Source organism: Scyliorhinus canicula, chromosome 1 (genome assembly GCF_902713615.1).
Source record: "Scyliorhinus canicula chromosome 1, sScyCan1.1, whole genome shotgun sequence".
In the NCBI taxonomy this organism is placed as follows: domain Eukaryota; kingdom Metazoa; phylum Chordata; class Chondrichthyes; order Carcharhiniformes; family Scyliorhinidae; genus Scyliorhinus; species Scyliorhinus canicula.
In genome coordinates this window covers 71,687,560-71,708,621 of record NC_052146.1, presented here as the reverse complement: position 1 = coordinate 71,708,621, position 21,062 = coordinate 71,687,560, and the positions used below count along the sequence as shown (strand labels likewise).

General features: G+C 46.7%; 1 protein-coding gene across 2 annotated transcripts in view; it reads right to left on the bottom strand.

Annotated features, from left to right (window-relative positions):
* The window catches only part of ppil2 (peptidylprolyl isomerase (cyclophilin)-like 2), a 488,471-nt gene that overhangs the window by 103,757 nt on the left and 363,652 nt on the right, over window positions 1-21,062 (bottom strand). The window lies entirely within an intron of this gene.

The following is a 21,062-nucleotide window of genomic DNA, read 5'->3' as shown; positions in this document are numbered from 1 at the left end:
GGCGGCACAGTAGCACGGTGGTTTGTACTGTTGGTTCACAGCGCCAGGGTCCCAGGTTCGATTCCCGGCTTGGATCATTGTGCGGAATCTGCACATTCTCTCCACATGAGGATTGTAAGACTCTACAGTTGTCAGTTGCATTTCACTTCTTTGTGAGGTTATAATGGGCATGCAATGTTGAGTTTTGCCCTCAAATCTAAAGATTTAGATGAACTTTTGAAAAGGAGAAGAAGAAATCCAAAGTAAAAATAATGAATTGGATGAGGGTTAAATACAATGGGTTGAGTATGGAACTGTCCTATCCCGGGTAAGTAGGAAGTAAAGATTGTCAGGCAAAACTGTAACGGAACATCCGGCTGCTTTAAAGAGATAATTCAGGTACAGCCTACAAGGGGAAAGGTAGGACAACCAAAGTTAGAGCTCTCTGGATGATAAAAGAGATAGAGAGTAAGATGATTTAGTAAAAAAGGTGCATATGCCAGATGTTAGGTTTTTAATGCAAATTAAAAGCAGGCTGACTGTCAACAATTCAGAGAAGGAGTGAAAAAGGAAATCAGCAAGACAAAGAAAGACCATAAGAAATTGGCAGCTAACTTGAAGGGGAATCCGAAAGTATTTTATTAACATATAAATAGTAAAAGAACAGTGATGACAGGGCAAGTGATTAGGGACCAAAATGGTGATCTCTGAATGAAGGCACAGAGCATGGCTTTCATGCAAAGTAAGTACTTTGTACGTGTCTTTACCAAGAAAAATGGAACTGCTAAAATCACCATGAAGGGGCAGATAATTAATCCACACTTGGCCGAGTCACTGTTAATCAAGACATGGGATGGGCTAAATATTGAAAACATGGGAGGGGCTAGATACTGAAAAAGAAGAGGTATCAGGAGGTTTGGTTGCACTCAAAGCTGATCAATTACCAGGATTCTATGAAATGTATCCAAGGATGCTGAAGGACGCAAAGATAGAAATTGCAGATGTTATAACCCTGTAGGAGGCCGAGGGATCTGCAACCTCAAAGTGCTGAGGGCTCACCTGAGTTCGATCTACCTAGACGGTAGCACAGTGGTTAGCATTATTGCTTCACAGCACCAGGGTCCCAGGTTTGATTCCCGGCTTGGGTCACTATCTTTGAGAAGTCTGCATGTTCTCCCTGTGTCTGTGTGGGTTTCCTCTGGGTGCTCCGTTTTCCTCGCACAAATCCTGAAAGATGTGTTGTTAGGTAATTTGGACATTCTGAATTCTCCCTCTGTGTACTCGAACAGGTGCCGGAATGTGGCGAAAAGGGGCTTTTCACAGTAACTTCATTGCAATGTTAATGAAAGCCTACTTGTCACAATAAAGATTATTATTATGAGGGGTGGGGGGGGAAGAGTTACTCCCTTAATCCAGGGGCCTCTGGGACATAACTACCCAGAGCGGGAGACCCTTCGGGGAGTAGGAGGTGTAACAGAATAGGTATAATAAATGTCTGAGTTGATCGCAACACTGGACGAACTGACAGAGAAATTTCGGCTAGCCAGGGGGAACGAGCTATGGTACCTGCAGCTCAAAAACTTCTTACGAAAGGCGACAAGGACGTACCCACAACCGCCATGACAGACACTACTGGAAGACCTACTGGACGCAAGTATCCTAGAGAAAGGGATCTGTAGCGACATGTATGACCGACTGGTAGAAAGGGACGACACCGTACTGGACGCAACAAGAAAGAAATGGGAGGATGACCTGGGGATTGAGATAGGGTGGGGACTCTGGAGCAAAGCACTGCATAGGGTCAACTTCACCTCCACGTGCGCAAGGCTCAGCCTGACGCAACTAAAAGTGGTACATAGAGCCCACTTAACAAGAAACCGTATGAGTAGGTTCTTCCCGGAGGTGGAGGACAGATGTGAACGGTGCCAAAGAGGCCCGGCCAACCACGCCCACATGTTCTGGTCTTGCCCCAGACTTGTGGAGTACTGGACAGCCTTCTTCGAGGCTATGTCCAAAGTGGTGGGGGTGAGGGTGGAGCCATGCCCGATAATGGCGGTCTTCGGGGTTTCAGACCAGCCAGATCTATTCCTGGGGAGGAGGGCGGACGCCCTTGCCTTTGCCTCCCTGATCGCCCGCCGTAGAATCCTGTTTGGCTGGCGGTCAGCAGCACCGCCCAGAGCTGCAGACTGGCTGTCCAACCTCTCGGAATCTCTCCAAATGGAGAAAATCAAATTCGCCATCCGAGGGTCAGACGACAGCTTCCACAGAACGTGGGAGCCATTCATGCAATTGTTCCGGGACCTGTTTGCGGCCAACGAACAAGAGGAAGAATAGTCGGGTGGCAAGCTAAGGCCCAAAACCAAACTGTAAATAAATGCCTATAAACATGTGCCTCGGCCATATTGGGGAATGTAAAATATGTATGCCGGCTAAAGGGGGCGGCCACAGTTGTTATTATGAAGATGCTTACCTGTAAATATACATGTTAATTTTTGCGTATTTTTTTTCTAATAATTTGTAATTTGTTGGATATAAAATATGAAAACGCAATAAAAAACATTTCAAAAAAATAAATGTCTGAGTTCTGGGTTGAGTGGGATGGCAAGGGTATATGCATATAATAGGACTTGGCGACAGAGCTGGCAAGGAGGCGGGCAACTTTCGATCGAGCCATGGCAGCATTATGCAAGCACAACGTGCAACTTGGTGTGCTCCAGTGAATCTACGCGTCACGCACAATGGCAGGGACTATTATTTCGAGAAGGTGGTGGAGCATTTGTGATGGTATAAGGCCTGGGACGACTGAATTTGGACGTTGAAGGGTTTTGACTGAGTCTTTCCTTGTTTTTCTTGCTGTTTTCTTCCTTGTATGGGTGTTATGCTTAACATTTTTGGTGTAATAGGGGTTTGGGCTAGATGGTTTGGGATTTATGGTTGTTGAGATTTGGGGGTTTTGTCAGGACATAGGGTATGGGGAGTTTGGAAGGGGTGGGTGTGGGGGCATTGGAGTTGAAGTGTTTTCTTTTTCGGTGTGAGGGAGGGTGTACTGCAGGGCCGTCGCGCTAGCAAACATAGTTAACTAGTTAACGGGGGCAAAGTGGGTGGAGGGACACTATATGGGCAGGTTTCGATAGGCCTGGGAGGTGTGAATGGTGGGGGAGATGGGGATGATGGGAGAGATGGGGACGATATTGGGTGAGGTGTTTTCAAGAGGGAGTGGTAGAGGGGTTTCTAGAAAGGGGAGTGTTAGCCAGGTTCATGAAGGAGATGGGAGGGATGGATCCATAGAGGTTCATAAGGTGTACTCGAGGATCGATTTTTTTTTAAGATAGATAAGGAACTGCTGGCTGGGGTGAAGAAGGTAGAGTATTTGGCTATCAGGTGAGGTCATTTCATTCAAGGCAAAGGTGGATAGGGAGGCTCGGGAGGAATGGCAGTGGCTGATTATAGGAGATTTTGGAGGTTGATGGAAGATCTGTGGAGGATCTGGGGATGTTGGTGAGGAGAAAGGAGTTGCAGGCAAAGTTTGATCTGTCCACGGGGACGTGTTGGCAGTTGAGGCGAGCACAGTGGTGGTTGTGTATGAGTATGGTGAGAAGGCCAGTCGATTGCTGGCCGACCACTCTGTCGGTATGCAGCGGTGAGGGTGATTGTGCAGATTAGGGATGAAATGGTGGGGTGGTGGTGGCACTGGAGCAAGTGAATAATATATTTGAGGACTTTTACAGGGGTTTGTATAAGTTGGAGCTGCCAGAGGATGAGTCGGAGATGAAGGAGTTCCTGGAGCGACTGGAGTGGCCGGAGGTGGGAGAGGAGGAGCGGACCGGGTTAGTGGAGTCATTGAAGGTGGAGGAAGTGATAGGGAAGGTGCGGTTCGGAAAGGCACTGGGCCGGATGGGTTTAAGGCTACGTTGACGCTGCTGATAGTGGAAATGTTTGAGGGTGCAATGTGGAAGGAAGTGTTGCCAGAGACAATGAGGCAGGCATCCATTTCATTCGTCACTTAAAAAGGCAAAGGACCTGGTGGAGTGTGGGTCATATAGGCCCATTTCTCTACTGAACATGGCTGCCAAGATACTGGCGAAGATGATGGCGGTGAGGCAAGAGGAGTGGAGGAGGATCAGACAGGGTTCATCAAGGGCAGGCAGTTGTCGAACGTGTGGTTTCTGCTGAATGTGGTGCTTTCTCCGGCAGGCGGGAGGTACTTAGAGGTGGTGGTATTAGATGCGGAGAAAGTGTTTGACAGAGAGGAGTGGAGTTATTTGTTTGTGGTGCTGGAGAAGTTTGGGATTGGGCCTAAGTTTGTGGCTTGGGTGAAACTGTTATACAAAATCCGGCAACATGTGTGTGGACGAATGATACGAATTTGGATTACTTCCTACTATTCCGGGGAACGAGGCAGGGATGCTCCTTGGCATTGGCGATTGAGCCCTTGGCTATTGTGCTGAGGGATTCGGACCTATGGAGGGGGATAGTGAGGGTGGAGAGTGGAGCATGGGGTGTCTCTCATGCAGATGATCTGCTGCTGTACATTTCGGACCTGGACTCATTGGTGGGGGACATAATTGGACTGCTAAGGAAATTTAGGGCACTTTTGGGGTATGAATGGAATTTAGGAATGAGTGAGTACTTTGTGGCGTCTTCTCCAGGTGCAGGGGTGGGAGTGCAAGAGTTGCCATTTTGTGTCGCGACAACTCACTTTAGGTATTTGGGGGTGTAGTTGGTGTGGGACTGGCACGACTTTGTAAGCTAAATTTCACAAGCCTGCTGGGGAAGCTGAAGGAGGATTTGGGGAGACGGGACAGTCTCCCTTTGTCATTGGTAGGTCGGGTGCAGCAGTCAGAATTCTGCTACGGTTTCTGTTTTTGTTCCAGTGTCTGCCGGTCTTTTTGCCAAAGTTATTCTTTCGAGGGGTGGATAGGCTGGTCTCGTTGTTTGTGTGGGCAGGGAAGGTAGCGAGGCTAAGGAAGGTGGTGCTCCAAAAGGGGTGGCAATCGGGGACATGGCTCTTCCGAATTTGTTGCACTATTACTAGGTGGTGGATGCGGAGAAGGTGCGTGTCTGGAGTAAGGAAATGGAAGCTATGTGGGGGAGGATGGAGGCGTATTCTTGTAAAGGGTCAGGGTTGATGGAGAATATTCTCCAAGGGGTGCCACAGGTAGCAGTTTACATGGATGACTTATTACTCACCAGTTCTTCCGACCAGGAACACATGAAGAACCTGGTGGAGGTTCTATGTCATTTTGAGGCAGTCAGGGTTCGCCTATGCTGAAAGAGTGTGTATTCCATGCAAAAGAGGTGGTCTTTTTAAGTTACAGGGTGGACAGGAATGGGTTGCACCCAGTGGACGACAAGGTATGAGCGTTCCAAGAGGCTCCCGTGCCCAAGGATCCGACGGAACACTGTTCTTTCTTGTGCCTCGTAAATTATTATGGAACATTTATCCCAAATTTGGCGATGGTGTTGCCCTACGGCACCTGTTCCTAAAGAAGCTCAACGATGGTTTTGGAACCTGCCGCCACAAATGGCTTTTGACGAAATGAAACAGTGGCTATCATCTTCACATCTGCTGACCCATTTTGACCCGTCCAAGTCTTTATTGCTAACCTGCAATGCTTCACCCGATGGCATCAGGGTTTTTCTGGTGCACCGAATGGATGATGGTACATAGCAACCCATTGCGATTGCTTCACGCACCCTGACGCCAGCAGAGCGGAATTACGCACAGGTCAAGAAAGAAGGTTTGCCGTTGGTCTTCGGGTGAAGCGATTCCACCATTTTGTCTCTGGACATACGTTCACTGCTTATTTATAGTAATAATAATAATAATAATCGCTTATTGTCATAAGTAGGCTTCAATGAAGTTACTGTGAAAAGCCCCTAGTTGTCTCATCTGGCGCCTGCTCGGGGAGGCCAGTATGGGTACTGAACCCACGCTGCTCGCCTTGTTCTGTATTACAAGCCAGCTGTTTAGCCCACTGTGCTAAACCAGCCCCTAAATAAGAGGCTTAGACGTACCATAAGCCCCTGTTGGGGTTGTTCAAGGAGTATAGGGCAACCCTCCTCGTGGTTTCCGCCCGCTTTCAGCACTGAGCTCTGCTCCTGGCAGCGTATGAATACGTGTTGGAGCATCGCCAAGGAACAAAGATTCAGCATATGGATAGTCTCAGCCACCTCCTGTTGCCCACCTGCAGACACACACCTGCCACGTAGATGAGGTAATCGTGGCCCTAGATTTTATGGACTCTGCCGTTTATGGCGGTCCAGGTGAAGGCATAAACATAGACGGACCCACTATTGGCAAGGGTCCGCTACATAGTACTGTATGGGGCCCAGTATCGCGCTCTCCCAGGGAATCTGTGCGCCCTCACCAAGAAGGTGGCTGAACTCAGTCTAGTAGACGGTATCCTGCTGTAGGGCTTCCCACTGGTCATCCCGGAGCGTGGCCGGGTCGACCATGGTCCCTCCTCCACGAAGATTTTGCGGGACCCTTTCAAGGCGCAACGTACCTGATTATCGTGGACGCACATTTGAAATGGATGCATGTCCACCAAATAACCACAACGACATCAAGGGCCACCACTGAATGACTCAAACAAACCTTTAGTGTTCACAGGCTTCCTGAGTTAGTGGTGTTGGACAACGACACCGCTTTTACGAGTTTGGAATCTGCTGACTTTCTAAAACAAAACGGCACCTTACTGCCCCATATCCGAACGGTTTGGCCGAACGGCCAATGCAAACGTTTAAACTCAGGCATGTGGAAACAGACTTCAGGTTCCCCGGAGACCAACCTCGCCCGTTTCCTTTTCTACTACAAAACCACACGCCACCACAGGAGTGGCACCCTTGGAACTGTTTTTTTTTAAACAAACAGTTTTATTGAGGTAGTTTTTCGGCATTGTAAACAGTTACAGACAACAACAAAAAGAAAGCAAAAAAGGCAAAAATGTGCAAACATCCACGTACAATCAATACTTCAATCGTGCCATACTGCACAAGCCTGCTCCTCTCCCATCGGCACTACCCGCCAATTTATCCCTCCTGCTCTACTCTACTCTAACCCCCCCTGCTGACGCTCACTCTCCCACAAAGAAGTCAATGAATGGTTGCCACCTTCGGGCGAACCCCTGTACAGATCCCCTCAAGGCGAACTTAATTTTTTCCATACCCAGAAAACTCGACATGTCCGAAAGCCACAACTCAGTCTTCGGGGGCTTTGAGTCCCTCCATGCCAATAGTATTCGTCGCCAGGCTATCAGGGAAGCAAAGGCCAAAACATCGGCCTCTTTCTCACCCTCGACTCCCGGGTCCTCCGAAACCCCAAAAATTGCCACCCCTGGACCCATCGCCATCCTTGTTTTTAGCACCTGGGACATGATCCCCGCAAATCCCTCCCAGTACCCCCTAAGCATCGGACATGCCGAAAACATGTGCACGTGGTTCGCTGGTCCTCCTGCGCACCTAATGCATTTGTCCTCTACCCAAAGAATTTGCTCATCCGAGCCACCGTTATGTGGGCCCGGTGAACGACCTTAAACTGAATCAGGCCGAGCCTGGCATATGTTGCGGTCGAATTGACCCTACTCAGGGCTTCTGCCCACAGCCCGTCCTCCATTTCCCCACCTAGCTCCTCCTCCCATTTGAGTTTCAGTTCCTCCGTCTGGGACCCTTCCCCCTTCATGAGCACCTTATAAATATCAGAGACGCTACCCTCCCCTCTAGAGACTATTCTGTCTTGGATTCCCATTGACGGGAGGCGTGGGAAGGATGGGACCTGTCTACGGACAAAGTCCCGCAACTGCAGGTACCTGAAATAATTTCCCCTTACCAGACCAAATCGGGGCCCCCAGCCCATCCACTCGCCCCCCACCTACTGTTGGGAATGTTAACCCGTCCAGAAACCTTTTCATCTCCTCCAGCTCTTCCGGGGGCTCCGAAGTGTACAGCTTGCTATAGAAGTCCCGGAATACCTTATTCAATCCTGCCGGGTCCTCCACTCTGCGCCCCTCCCCATCCATCACTCTACTTATCTCCCTGGCCGCCTCCCTCTTCCTGAGTTGCTGCGCTAACAATCTGCTGGCCTTTTCCCCATGCTCGTACACCACGCCCCTTGCCTTCCTAAGCTGTTCCACGGCCCTACTAGTGGATAGCGCCCCCAGTTCCATCTGTAGTCTCTGTCTCTCCCTGAGTAGATCCTCCCCCGGGGACTCCGCGTGTTCCTCTTCTATCCGACACATTTCCCTAACCAATCTGTCCATCTCTGCCCTGTCTGCCTTGGCCCTGTGGGCCCCAATTGAGATCAACTCTCCCCGCACTACTGCCTTCAGCGCCTCCCACAGGGTCGCCGCTGAGACCTCCTCCGTATCGTTCACCTGCAAATAGTTTTGCATACACCTCCGAAGCTTCTCACAGATCCCCTCCTCCGACAACAGTCCCACGTCGAGCCTCCATTGCGGGCGTTGGTGATTCGCCCCTCCGACCTGCAGGTCTACCCAGTGCGGGCATGGTCCGAGATAACGATTGCCGAATATTCCGTGTTCTTTACCTCCCCTATACAGTCCCTGCTTAGGACAAAGAAGTCAATCCTAGAATATACTTTATGGACGTGCGAGTAAAACGAGTAGCCCCTTCCTGTCGGCTGTCTGGCTCTCCAGGGATCCACTGCCCCCATTTGCTCCATAAACCCTTTCAGCTCCCTTGCCATTGCTGGGAGTCTACCCGTTCTGGGACACGACCGATCCAGCCCCGGGTCAAGGACCATGTTAAAGTACCCCCCCATTATTAGCCTACGAGAGTCCAGGTCCGGGATCTGTGAGAAGCTTCGGAGGTGTATGCAAAACTATTTGCAGGTGAACGATACGGAGGAGGTCTCAGCGGCGACCCTGTGGGAGGCGCTGAAGGCAGTAGTGCGGGGAGAGTTGATCTCAATTGGAGACCATTCAGCCCATCGAGTCTGCACCGGCACTTGGAAAAAGCACCCTACCTAAGCCCCTACCTTCACACTATCCCCACACCCCAACCCTAACCCTGTAACCCCATCTAACCATTTTTTGGACACTAAGGGCAATTTAGCACGGCTAATCCACCTAACCTGCACATCTTTGGACTGTGGGAGGAAACCGGAGCACCCAGAGGAAATCCACGCAGACATGGGGAGAATATGCAGACTCCACACAGACAGTGACCCAAGTCGGGAATCGGACGCTGAAGCTGTGAAGCAACATTGTTAACCACTGTGCTGCCGTCAAAGGCAAATCTTTAACTGAACTGGTTGGAAAGAAACCACTAGTCTGTCTACAGACACATCTTTCATTGAACTGTATTGAGATCAGCTGCTGGTCTTCAGTTCACATCCCAATCTAAAACTAAACTCAAACTCCAGAGGCTGCTTCAGCCCTTGGTTGTTCCCATTAACTACATCTTACTAAGCTGAACAAAGTGTCTCCAATTATCTACTCCCCAGGGAACCCTCTTAATATAAACATAATTTTGCGATGCATTAATTGTACCTCTTGCAGCCACAAAGCTAGGATTTTTAAAAACAACCATGATTTTTAAAAACACGACTGCAGCAGTCATACGCACACTGACTCAGGCTTTTAAGCCTTAACATACCAAAGCAGAAGAGGGCATAGTAACAAAGTGTTTTGAATTCTTGAATTCGCCTTGAAGAAATTAATGAGCGAATAACAGGGTAGATGTGCAAATGCTACTAAACAATGACATATTGAATGTCATGCAAATGAATTTAGAAATAGCAACATGAAAATAAGACCCCGGTCCACCTAGTTCACCTTCTGCCATCCTGGTAGTTGCATGGTACAGTTGTAATGGAGTTGAAAAAAAATGAAAATCGCTTATTGTCACGAGTAGGCTTCAATGAAGTTACTGTGAAAAGCCCATAGTCGCCACATTCCGGCGCCTGTTCGGGGAGGCTAGTATGGGAATTGAACCGTGCTGCTGGCCTGCCTTGGTCTGCTTTAAAAGCCAGTGATTTAGCCCAGTGTGCTAAACCAGCCCCTTGGTTATAGAATAACTGGAGCAAACAAATCTCTACCAAATAGTCTACAAAAACCCAGGCACAAAAATATTTCTGAGGGGAAAGTTTTGAGAAACGAAGATTCAAAAGCACCTTTTTCCTCTCTCGGTTGCTACATTAACATAATAATAATCTTTATCAGTGTCACAAGTAGGCTTACATTAACAGTGCAATTAAGTCACTGTGAAAAGCACCTAGTTGGCACACTACGGCATCTGTTCGGATACCGAGGGAGAATTCAGAATCTCCAATTCTGGATTGGAGAACATGTACGTCTTTCGGGACTTTAGGGCAGAAACCAGAGCACCCGGAGGAAACCCCCGCAGATACAGGAAGAACATGCAGACTTCGCACAGACTGTGACCCAAGTGGGAATCAAACCTGGGTGCTGTGAAGCAACAGTGCTAACCACTGTGCTATACCAAAGATTTTGATGAAGGGACCAAGTGTAATGTATCAAGTTTGCTGACAATAGACAGTGGGAAAGTAAACTGTGAGGAGGATACAAAGTGGCTGCAAAGGAATATGGACAGTGTGGGGAAGTGTGACGTTATTCATTTTGGAAGAAAAAGATGAAAAAGCAGAATATTTTTTAAATGGCAAGAGACTGGGATACACTGGTATTCAGAGAAACTTTGGTGTATTGTACCTAAATCACAGAACGTTAACATGTAGGTACAACAAGCAGTTTGAAAAGCAAATAATGTTAGTTTTTATTACAACAGGATTACGGCATTTCTTTTATTTGTTCAAAGATTGTGTGTGCCACTGGCAAGACCAGAAGTGAAGACATTGTACTGTAATTATATAAGGTTTTGGTGAGACCACACCTGAAGTAGTGTCCAGTTTGGTCCCCTTACAAAAAGGAGGACATATTAGCCTTGGAGGGAGCACAACAAAGCTTCATTAGACCGATTCCTGCGATGAGCAGATTGTCCTATGATAGAAGATCGAGTTGACTCGGACTGTATGCCATGGAATTTAAAGAATGAATGATGCTTACATTAAGCTTTATAAAATTCTCAAAGGACTTAATGGGATAGATGGCAGAAAAATGGGGAATATAGAACTAGGAGTCACTGAGTAAGGGATTGGCTATTTACAATTGAGATGAGGAGCAATTTCTTCACTCAAGAGTTATCAATCTTTCCCTAAGAGGGTCAATGCTAGGGTTCGTCCGGAGGTGGCAGCCGTTTGTCGACATCTTTAGAGAAAATTAACTGTCAGCAGAGCGCGGGGGGGGGGGGGGGGGGTAGTATGGGAAGGTGCATTGAAGTAGGAGATCATCCATGATCATATTGATTGGTGAAGCATGCTCACAGGACCCAATGTCCTACTCCAGATTTGATTTTGCATGTCCATCCTAACCTCATGTCACATCTCAAAATACTCATGTTCTATCCAAAATTGTGATCTAATTTGCATTTGATGGAGTCATTTTCTTGAGTGTCAAAACAATGAGACACTGATAATTATTGCCTCTCAGCATTAATAGTTAACAAGACTGACATAACATTGTCAAGACAAGTAAAAAAAATCTCCTCTTGAAATAATTCTGGAGTGAGACTCTACAGCTTCTTTGGTCTTTAAAATCATGTCATCACTGGGATCCGCTATGCCATTTCCAGCTCTAAATATTGCAAATCGAACAATTTTGCAAGCATTATTAAGATCGATAGGGAACCTCAGAGCAAGCAAGGACTTCATCAGCTTTGGCAAGGCTAACCAGTAGAGCAGCATAAATTTGTCTGGTAATTTGGACATTCCTGGATTTGTATTGATGACGAATCTTTTTATAATGATGTCAACATCCCAGAAACTTCAGTCCCAATAAAGATTAATCATTTAAATTTGTCAAAGAAAGAAGTAAAGTTTAAAAACTTGCAAGTTTGCAGCAATAACAAGTGAGGTTGAATTTAAAAAAAACTAACAGCATATATAACTATAGAGAATACATTAGAGAAACTTTATAAAATACATTTGTTCACTATCACTATTGAGACAATGGGCATCTGTGTGCATGTGAACTGGTGTGTATGTTTATTAATAGGTGCGCTGCAGTGTGCTGATAATAAATTGGAATGTTTTCAATTAACAATAGAATGTTTTATCATATAATAGCAGCAAATCTCCCATTGTGGTGAATCAAAGGATATGAAAACTCCTCGAGTGTGACGTTCTTTTAAGCATGACTGATGCAAATGAACATTTCTAGAAATGAAACAGGAGCATTTCTTGGGTTGGTCCCAAGGCAATTTGAGTCCAATGGAAAAGCATGACATTTTTGAACTCATTGCGTTACAGAATTTGTGATCATGTTTCTATGGAAAAGATTTGGAATCTTTAGTGCTGTTTTTTTATTCTCTATGTGGGTAGCACTGTTGCTTCACAGCTCCAGGGTCCCAGGTTCAATTCCCGGCCTGGGCCACTGTATGTGTGGAGTCTGCGCATTCTCCCTGTGGCTGCGTGGGTTTCCTCCGGGTGCTCCGGTTTCCTCCCACAGGTCCCGAAAGACGTGCTGTTAGGTAATTTGGACATTCTGAATTCTCCCTCTGTATGCCCGAACAGGCGAATTCACCTGATGAAGGAGCTGCGATCCGAAAGCGAGTGATTCGAAACTTGGACTTTAACCTGGTATTGTAAGACTTCTTACTGTCCTAATTTAAAGTAATGCTGTTTTGAGAAGCAAAATATTTCAAGAGTTGAGGAAGCAATGATTAAAACAGAGAGTAAGGCAACACATAAAACAACTAGCCATGGAGCAATAGATATAATTTGAAGGATGTAAAGGGAGAATTAAACTTTTAAAATAGGGAGAAGTTGATGTGACTGCAGAATTGAAGCTCCTTGTCAGAACGTCAGACCTAATCTCTTTTGGTCAGATCTAAACACTGGTTTCAAAGTATGTGTTAAATAGCAGTCATGTTCCTAAAATGGAGTCATCGCCTAGGATGACTAGGGGAGGCACTGGCATAGTGGTATTGTCACTGGACAAGTAATCCAGAGACTCAGGGTAATTCACTGGGGACCTGGTTTTGAAATCCCATCACGGCTGGTGGTACAATTTAAATTCAACCAATAAAAGTCTGGAATTAAAAATCTAATTAAAAATCCAAAAATGTGCGGTTTAGGTGGACTGACCATGATAAATTGCCCCTTAGTGTCCAGGGATGTGCAGGTTGGGTTATGGGATAGGGCAGGGTGGTGGGGAGTGGACATGGTAGAGTGCTCTTTTGAAGGGTCGTTGCAGACTCAGGTGGGCTAAATGGCCTTCTTCTGTACTGTAGGGATTCTAATTGTCGCAACAACTTGTCTGGTTCACTAATTCCCTTTAGGGAAGGACCAACATGTGACTCCAGGCTCACAGCAATGTGTGCCCTCTGAAATGGCCTAGCGAGTCACTCAGTTATCTCAAACCGTCAGGAAATGCAAAAGGAATGAAACTGATTGGACCACCTAGCATTGACTTTAGCACCAGAAACAACAATGGCAAACTCAGCCCTGTCTACCCTGTGAAGTCCTCTTTGCTAGCTACCTGTGCTAAAGTTGAGGGCGATTCCCATGGACTAGCCAAGCAACATATCCATATTCACAAAATCAGACACTATCATCACCATATAACCTGTCCCATCAGCAGGACAGGCCCAGGAGATGGCAGCACAGTGGTAGACAGTCAGGAGGCAGTTGCTTTGGGAATCATCAACATCTACTCTGGACCCAATGAACTCTCATGGGATCAGGACAGACATGGGCAAGAAAACCACCTGCTGATTGCCACACGCCACCCCACCTCCCCACTTCGGCTGATGAACCAGTAACAATACGCCTACATGTTAAACACCACATGGGGAAGCACCAAGTGTGGCAACGGCACAGAATATCCTTTGGGTAGGGGACTTCAATGTCCACATCAAGCGTGACTTAGTAGTGCCATCAATGGCCTGGCTGGCCAAGTCCTAAAGGACATAGCTCCTAGATTGGGTCTGCGGTAGATGGTGAGGGAACCAACAAGAGGGAAAAACATACTTGGCCTCATCCTCACCAAGCTGCATGCCACAGACAGTACATCTGTACATGACAGTTTTGGTAGGCGTGATCACCGCACAGTCCTTGTGGAGACGAAGTCCCGTCTTCAGATTGAGGATACCCCCCATTGTGTTAGCACTACTAGTGTGCTAAATGGGACAGATTGAGAATCGATCAAGTCAAGACTGGACAGCCATGAGGCACTATGGGCTATCAGCAGCAAAAGAAATGTATTCAATGGCGATCCATCACCTCATGGCTCAGAATATCCCATACTCTACCATTACCTCCTCGCTAGGGGATCGACCCTGCTTCAATGGAGAGTGAAGAAGAGCATGCCAGGAGCAGCCTCAGGCATACCGAAAAATGAGATGTCAATCTGCTGAAGCTACAACACTTGGACTATTTGCATACCAAACAGTATATGCAGCAAATAGTAAGCAAACCCACAACTAACGGATTGGATCTAAGCTCTGTAGCCCTGCCACATCCAGACATGAATGGTAGCAGACAATTACCGTATATACTCGCGTATCATTCGATCTCGCGTATCATGCGACCCCTAAATTTTCATCCCCAAAACATGATTTTATGGTATACCTCATGTATCATGCGAGTCACTTTTTTGGAAATTAATTTTGGAAACTAAAACTTCCAAATGGTATCATTGTGTGTGGTTTCTGCAGAGTGGATTCTGCTGTGAAAGCTGTTCGCGATTCGCACAGCTTTCCAGCTGGCTTTACTAACGTCGTTCAGCCACATGCCGTCTCCATTCATAAAAAGTGGCTGAACGACGCTAGTAAAGCCAGCTGGAAAGCTGTTCGAATCGCGAACAGCTTTCACAGCAGAATCCACTCTTCCCATCAGAATACTACTGATTGTGACCACAGCATTCTGATGGGAAGATGTTCAGCCACTTGACGTTTCCATTCATGTTTTTATGAATGGAACGGCAAGTGGCTGAACATCTTCCCATCAGAAAAAACAGCAAGTAAAACACCCACGAATTTTGTATCTCGCGTATCATGCGACCCCCAAATTTAGGCTACAATTTAGGTGCTCAAAAGTCGCATGTTATGCGAGTATATACGGTAACTAACTAACTGGAGGAGGGTGCTCCACAATTATCCTTGTTGCCAATGATGGGGGTGCCCAGTACACTAGTGCAAAAGATGAGGCTGAAGCGTTTGCACCAATCTTCAGTCAGAAGTGCTGAGTGGATGACTCACCTCTGCCTCCTCTCGAGGTTCTCAGCAACATAGATGCTAGTCTTCAGTCAATTTGATTCACTTCACATGATATCAAGACATGGCTGAAGGCATTGGATATAGCAAAAACTATGGGCCCTGACAATATTCTGGTAATAGCCCAGAAGACTTGTGCTCCAGAACTAGCCATGCCCCAAGGCTGGTTTAGCACAACGGGGTTGGTTTAGCACAGGGTTAAATTGCTGGCTTTGAAAGCAGACCCGGGCAGGCCAGCAGCACGGTTCAATTCCCGTGCCAGCCTCCCTGAACAGGCGCCGGAATGTGGCGACTAGGGACTTTTCACAGCAACTTCATTTGAAGCCTACTTGTGACAATAAGCGATTTAGGGCAGCACGGTAGCATAGTGGTTAGCACAATTGCTTCACAGCTCCAGGGTCCCAGGTTCGATTCCCGGCTTGGGTCACTGTCTGTGCAGAGTCTGCACGTTCTTCCCGTGTGTGGGTGGGTTTCCTCCGGGTGCTCCGGTTTCCTCCCACAGTCCAAAGATGTGCGGGTTAGGTGGATTGGCCATGCTAAATTGCCCTTAGTGTCCAAAATTGCCCTTAGTGTTGGGTGGGGTTACTGGGTTAAGGGTGGAGGTGTGGGCTTGGGTAGGGTGCTCTTTCAAAAGAGACTCAATGGGCCGAATGGCCTCCTTCTGCACTGTAAATTCTATGATTCTAAGCCAAGTTGTTCCAGTACAGCTATAACACTGGCATCTAGTTAGCATTGTAAGAAATTGCCCAGGTACTTCCTGTACACAAAAAACAGGACAATTCCAACCCGTCCAATTACCACCCCATCAGTCCACTTTTGATCATCAGTAAAGTGATGGAAGGGGTATCAAATGACACTTGCTTATCAACAATGCTTAGCAATAACCTGCTCACTGATGCTTAGTTTGGAGTCAGCCAGTATCACTTCACTCCTGACCTCCTTACAGCCTTGGTTCAAACATGGATAGAAGAGGTAAACTTGAGAGGTGAGAGACTGCCCTTAATATCAAGAAAGCATCTGGCCGAATAGGGCATCATGAAGCTTAGCAAAACTGGAGTCAATGTGAATTGGGGGAAAACTTTCCGATAGTTGGAGTCATACCTAATACAAAGGAAGATGGTTATGTTGGAGGTCAATCATTTCAATTCGAGGATATCACTGCAGGAGTTGCTGAGGGTATTGCGTAGGCTCAATTATCTTCAGCTGCTTCATCAACAAACTTCCCTCCATCATGAGGTCGGAAGTTGAGATGTTTGCTTATGATTGCAAACTGTTCAGTACCATTCGCGACTGTCAGTTCCTGAAGCAGTCCATGTTCAAATGTAGCAACACCTGGATAATATCCAGGCTTCTTTTGGCAAGTGCAAGTAACATTCGCGCCACATAAGTGCCAGGCAATGACAATCTACAACAAGTGAGGATCTAGCCATTGTCCCTTGGCATTGAGTGGCATTACCATTGCTGTATCCCCCATTATCAACATCCTGGGAAGGGCGATACGGTGGCACAGTGGTTAGCACTGTTTCCTACAGCACTGAGGGCCCTGGTTCTATTCCGGCCCTGGATCACTCTCCGTGTGGAGTTTGCACATTCTCCTAGTGTCTGCATGGGTTTCACCCCCACAATCCAAAGATGTGCAGGGTAGGTGGATTGGCCACGCTAAATTGCCCCTTAATTAGAAAAGATGATTGAATACTCTAAATTAATTTTTTTTAAAATCAACATCCTGGGAATGACCATTGACCAGAAACTGAACTGGTTCAGCCATATAAATGCTGTGGCTGCGGGGATGGCCAAGTGCAGGTGGGGGTATGCGACAGGGCAGTTAGAGTCGAAGCGTGGCCATTGCGGAGAAAGGTGCCACCTTGGATGGGCCTGGCTCAGGGCAAAATTAAAGGAGGTAAAATCAGAAGGGGATGATGGCGGATGGTAAGGGGGAATGGAAGCGTAAGCCTCCGATAAGGTTCATAACATGGAATGTATGGGGAATGAACGGGTCAGTGAGGAGATCTCGGGTCTTCGTGCACTTGAGGAGCTTGAAGGTGGGGGTGGTCTTTCTGCAGGACATGCACATCCGGGTGGAGGATCAGGTCAGGTTGGGAAAGGAGTGGGCAGGTCAGGTATTGCACTCAGGGTTTGATTCAAAGTCGCAGGGGGGTGGCCATCTTGCTGAGCAAAAGGACGGGGTTTGTTGGGGCCAACGAAGTGCAGGACACAGGAGGTATGTGATAGTGGGTGGGGTGTTGGAGGGGATGCCGGTGGTGCTAGTGAACGCATACGTTGTATTGTTCCCTGTATTAACCAGAATTGTCCTCTGGTGTGTGATGTATCATCTCTTTCAGAAGAAGACAATGAAGATCAATTTACTCTTCGCAGATTTGTGATGCAAGCTGGGTCTCCTCTGTTTATTGAGAATGGCAGGTGATATTTTCCGCAAACTCACTCCACAAAGAGAAACGAGAGATAGCCAGTTGCACTGACGCACAATGGCAAAACCCAGTAGACGGGAACAGAACAAGAACAGGACAAAGATACATGGAGAATCAGCCAGTTAGCTCTGTGAAGAAAGCCGAAATGGAAACTCATCCAGCTTAAGCCCAAAACTACTCAGATTTAGATGACTGACCAAAAGACGTTAAGTGAATATGGATGATGTGGCAGTTTTATTATTTTTCACATCCTGCTGAGGATACTAGAGTTAGTTAAATTATGGTCACAATCTGTATCGAATAAAGGGTTAACATTAGAAGCACCAAATACAGATGTTAATTGCTGATGTAACTATGATGCAATGTCACATGATTAAGTAATTGGGATGTGGTAAGAAGCAGGAGTACAATCTCGACTACAGTACTGAGATATACATCGATCTGTAAATAAATCAGAATGGCTTTTACAAATAATAGTCTACTGTAGCATTCTTAGGGAATCAGGCAAACTTTAAAATAAACCCCATCTAGATCTTGATGGCAAGATGAAACAAGTTATTACTCTGTATGTTACTTGTGACCAACAAAGCAGATGAATGATATGATTTCTGTTTGACACATCCTGTTAAGTGCTTCAATTCACTTTTGGAAAATTTAGAGAAAATACACTTTGGGCAGCAGGGGAATTTTGTTGTTATACCTCGAGTTGTATCGCTGTATTACTGGATATTGAGCAATACAAGCATACTCTTGAATGCAAGAGTTTAATTGGATTGGATTTGTTTTATTGTCACATGTACCGAGGTACAGTGAAAAGTATTGTTCTGCGTACAGTCCAGACAGATCATTCCATACATGAAAATAACATAGGTACACATGACAGTAAACAAATCCAATCCAATCCAACTCCACTTTGAGAAAGAGAGATCTTTTGAGATTGCTTGAAAGAATGAGACCTAATATCTTGTCAGAATAATGCAAGGTCTCTGGCTGTATTTCTTCAGAAACCTTCTCAGCTCACCTTCCAAGCGAAAACTAACACCGAAAACCTTAACACCTGACTGCTTCAATACCTGGTTCCTCCCATTCACTACATCGTCTCATTAAGTTGAATTCAATGTCTCTAATTCGCAGGGAACCATCTTAATATAAATAAAAGTCTATGAGCCCAAACTTTTACATTGCTTTAACTGCACGCCTGGCTCCAAAAAGCCAAGCTGTCTTTCAAATCATGATTTCTAAAAACATGACTGCAGCAGTCACACACTATCCCAGGCCTTTAACTCTTACTGCACCAAATACATATAACACAATATATCTGAAATTCCCACATTCATCACACCTCTAATAAATTTCTCAAACAGATTTTTCCTTTAAAAAAACCATGACGACTTGTTCTGATCATATTCTACTATTCCAAGTGCAATGTTAGGCTAACTCTCCCTCCTTTCTTAAAAAGCAATGTAACATTTGCGAACTTCTATTCATGTGGGACTGTTCCCAAACTTAAGGAATTTTGAAAATCATAGCTTGCACAGCCATTATCTCTGCAGCTTCTGGGCAGCACGGTGGCACAGTGGTTAGCACTGCAGTCTCACGGCGCCGAGGTCCCAGGTTCGATCCCGGCTCTGGGTCACCGTCCGTGTGGAGTTTGCACATTCTCCCCGTGTTCGCGTGGGTTTCGCCCCCACAACCCAAAGATGTGCAAGGTAGGTGGATTGAACATGCTAAATTTCCCCTTAATTGGAAAAAATGAATTGGGTACTCTAAATTTAAAAAAAAAAAATCTCTGCAGCTTCTATTTAGAACCCCAGAATGTCAGTCATCAGATTTTGGGGATTTGTCGGACCTTCATCCCTTAATTTTCTCCAATACTTTTTCTCTGCCGATATAATTTCCTTAATTTCCTCAGTCTTTCAGTCCCTTGATTACTGTCTATTTTTGTTAGGAAACATGTGTCTTCCCAAGAAGACAGGCAGAAAATATTTGTTCAATGCCTTTGCAATTTCCTCAATCCCCATAATGAATTTTCCGGTCTCTGTTTTTAAGAGATCAACGTTTACTTTTGCTACCTAGAAGCATACGAATTAGGAGGAGTAGGCCACCCAGCCCCTCGAGCCTGCTCCGCCATTCAATATGGTCGTGGCTATCTCATTTTAACCCTAACTTTACATTCCTGCCTACCCCCTTGCTTATCTGCCTGAAAAATATTCAAAGGTTTTGCCTCAACCACCTTTTGAAGAAGAGAATTCCAAATCTCTACTCTCTGAGGCAGAAACAGAGGGCGCGATTTAATGGCTGCATTGCTTTTAATCGAGAGTGCAACGACACCGCTAAATCGCGGGAGAGACCAAAATCGAAAACTGCGCTGGGCCACTCTGTCTGCCATCTAAACAGCCCACTCCCATTGGCAAAAAACAGGACCCCGCCTTGGCGTGATGAGGAACCAATGAGTCCGGGAGCATTAGGGTTGCTGCCCCAGTGCTTGGAGGGGAACCCCTGGGGGCCAGTCTCGGTCGGGGTGGACTGCTATCAGTGGCCATGCAACAGGGGCGGTGGCTGCCCATTGGCTGGGGGGAATAGGGGGTGGCTGGGGGGGAATAGGGGGTGGCTGGGGGGGAATAGGGGGTGGCTGGGGGAATAGGGGGTGGCTGGGGGGAGCAGGGGGGTCTGGGTGGAGCAGGGGGTGATGGGTGTCTCAGCGCCCGCCGGTCTGCCATGCCAACCTGGATCGTGCAGTCCTGTTCTGGGGGCAACCCCAGCCCTGCCCATCTGTCACACCGACCACAGAGGCCTCTGGCCGTGAGGTTGAAGGCTTTTGCTAATTGGGAATTAGCAATCACAGTTAAATGAGCACTTCGCACCACCAAAGTGGATCCCCGTGGGTAGCAAGTCGGAGTTATTGCTTAGCATCCAAATCAGACTGTGATGCCTGGACACTGTGACTGAATACTACAGGGGGCAGCACCACACACGCAGCAGCCAACATTCGAACACTCAGGGGCTGGGCCCCAGCAACAGGGACATTTCGGCAACCAAAGGATAGTTGTGTGCACAGGGGAGGGGACCAGTGTCCAGTCACGGTAACATTATGTTTACAGGAAACATCACTGTTTCCCTCTGTTCATTTACCTCCATAACTTTCAGTCAATTTATTGAATTAACCTTAGCTAGTTCTCTCCTCTTTTTTTTTAAATTTAGAGTACCCAATTGTTTTCCAATTAAGGGGCAATTTAGTGTAGCCAATTCACCTACCCTCCACATCTTTGGGTTGTGGTGGCGAAACCCATGCAAACACGGGGAGAATGTGCAAACTCAACACTGACAGTGACCCAGAGCCAG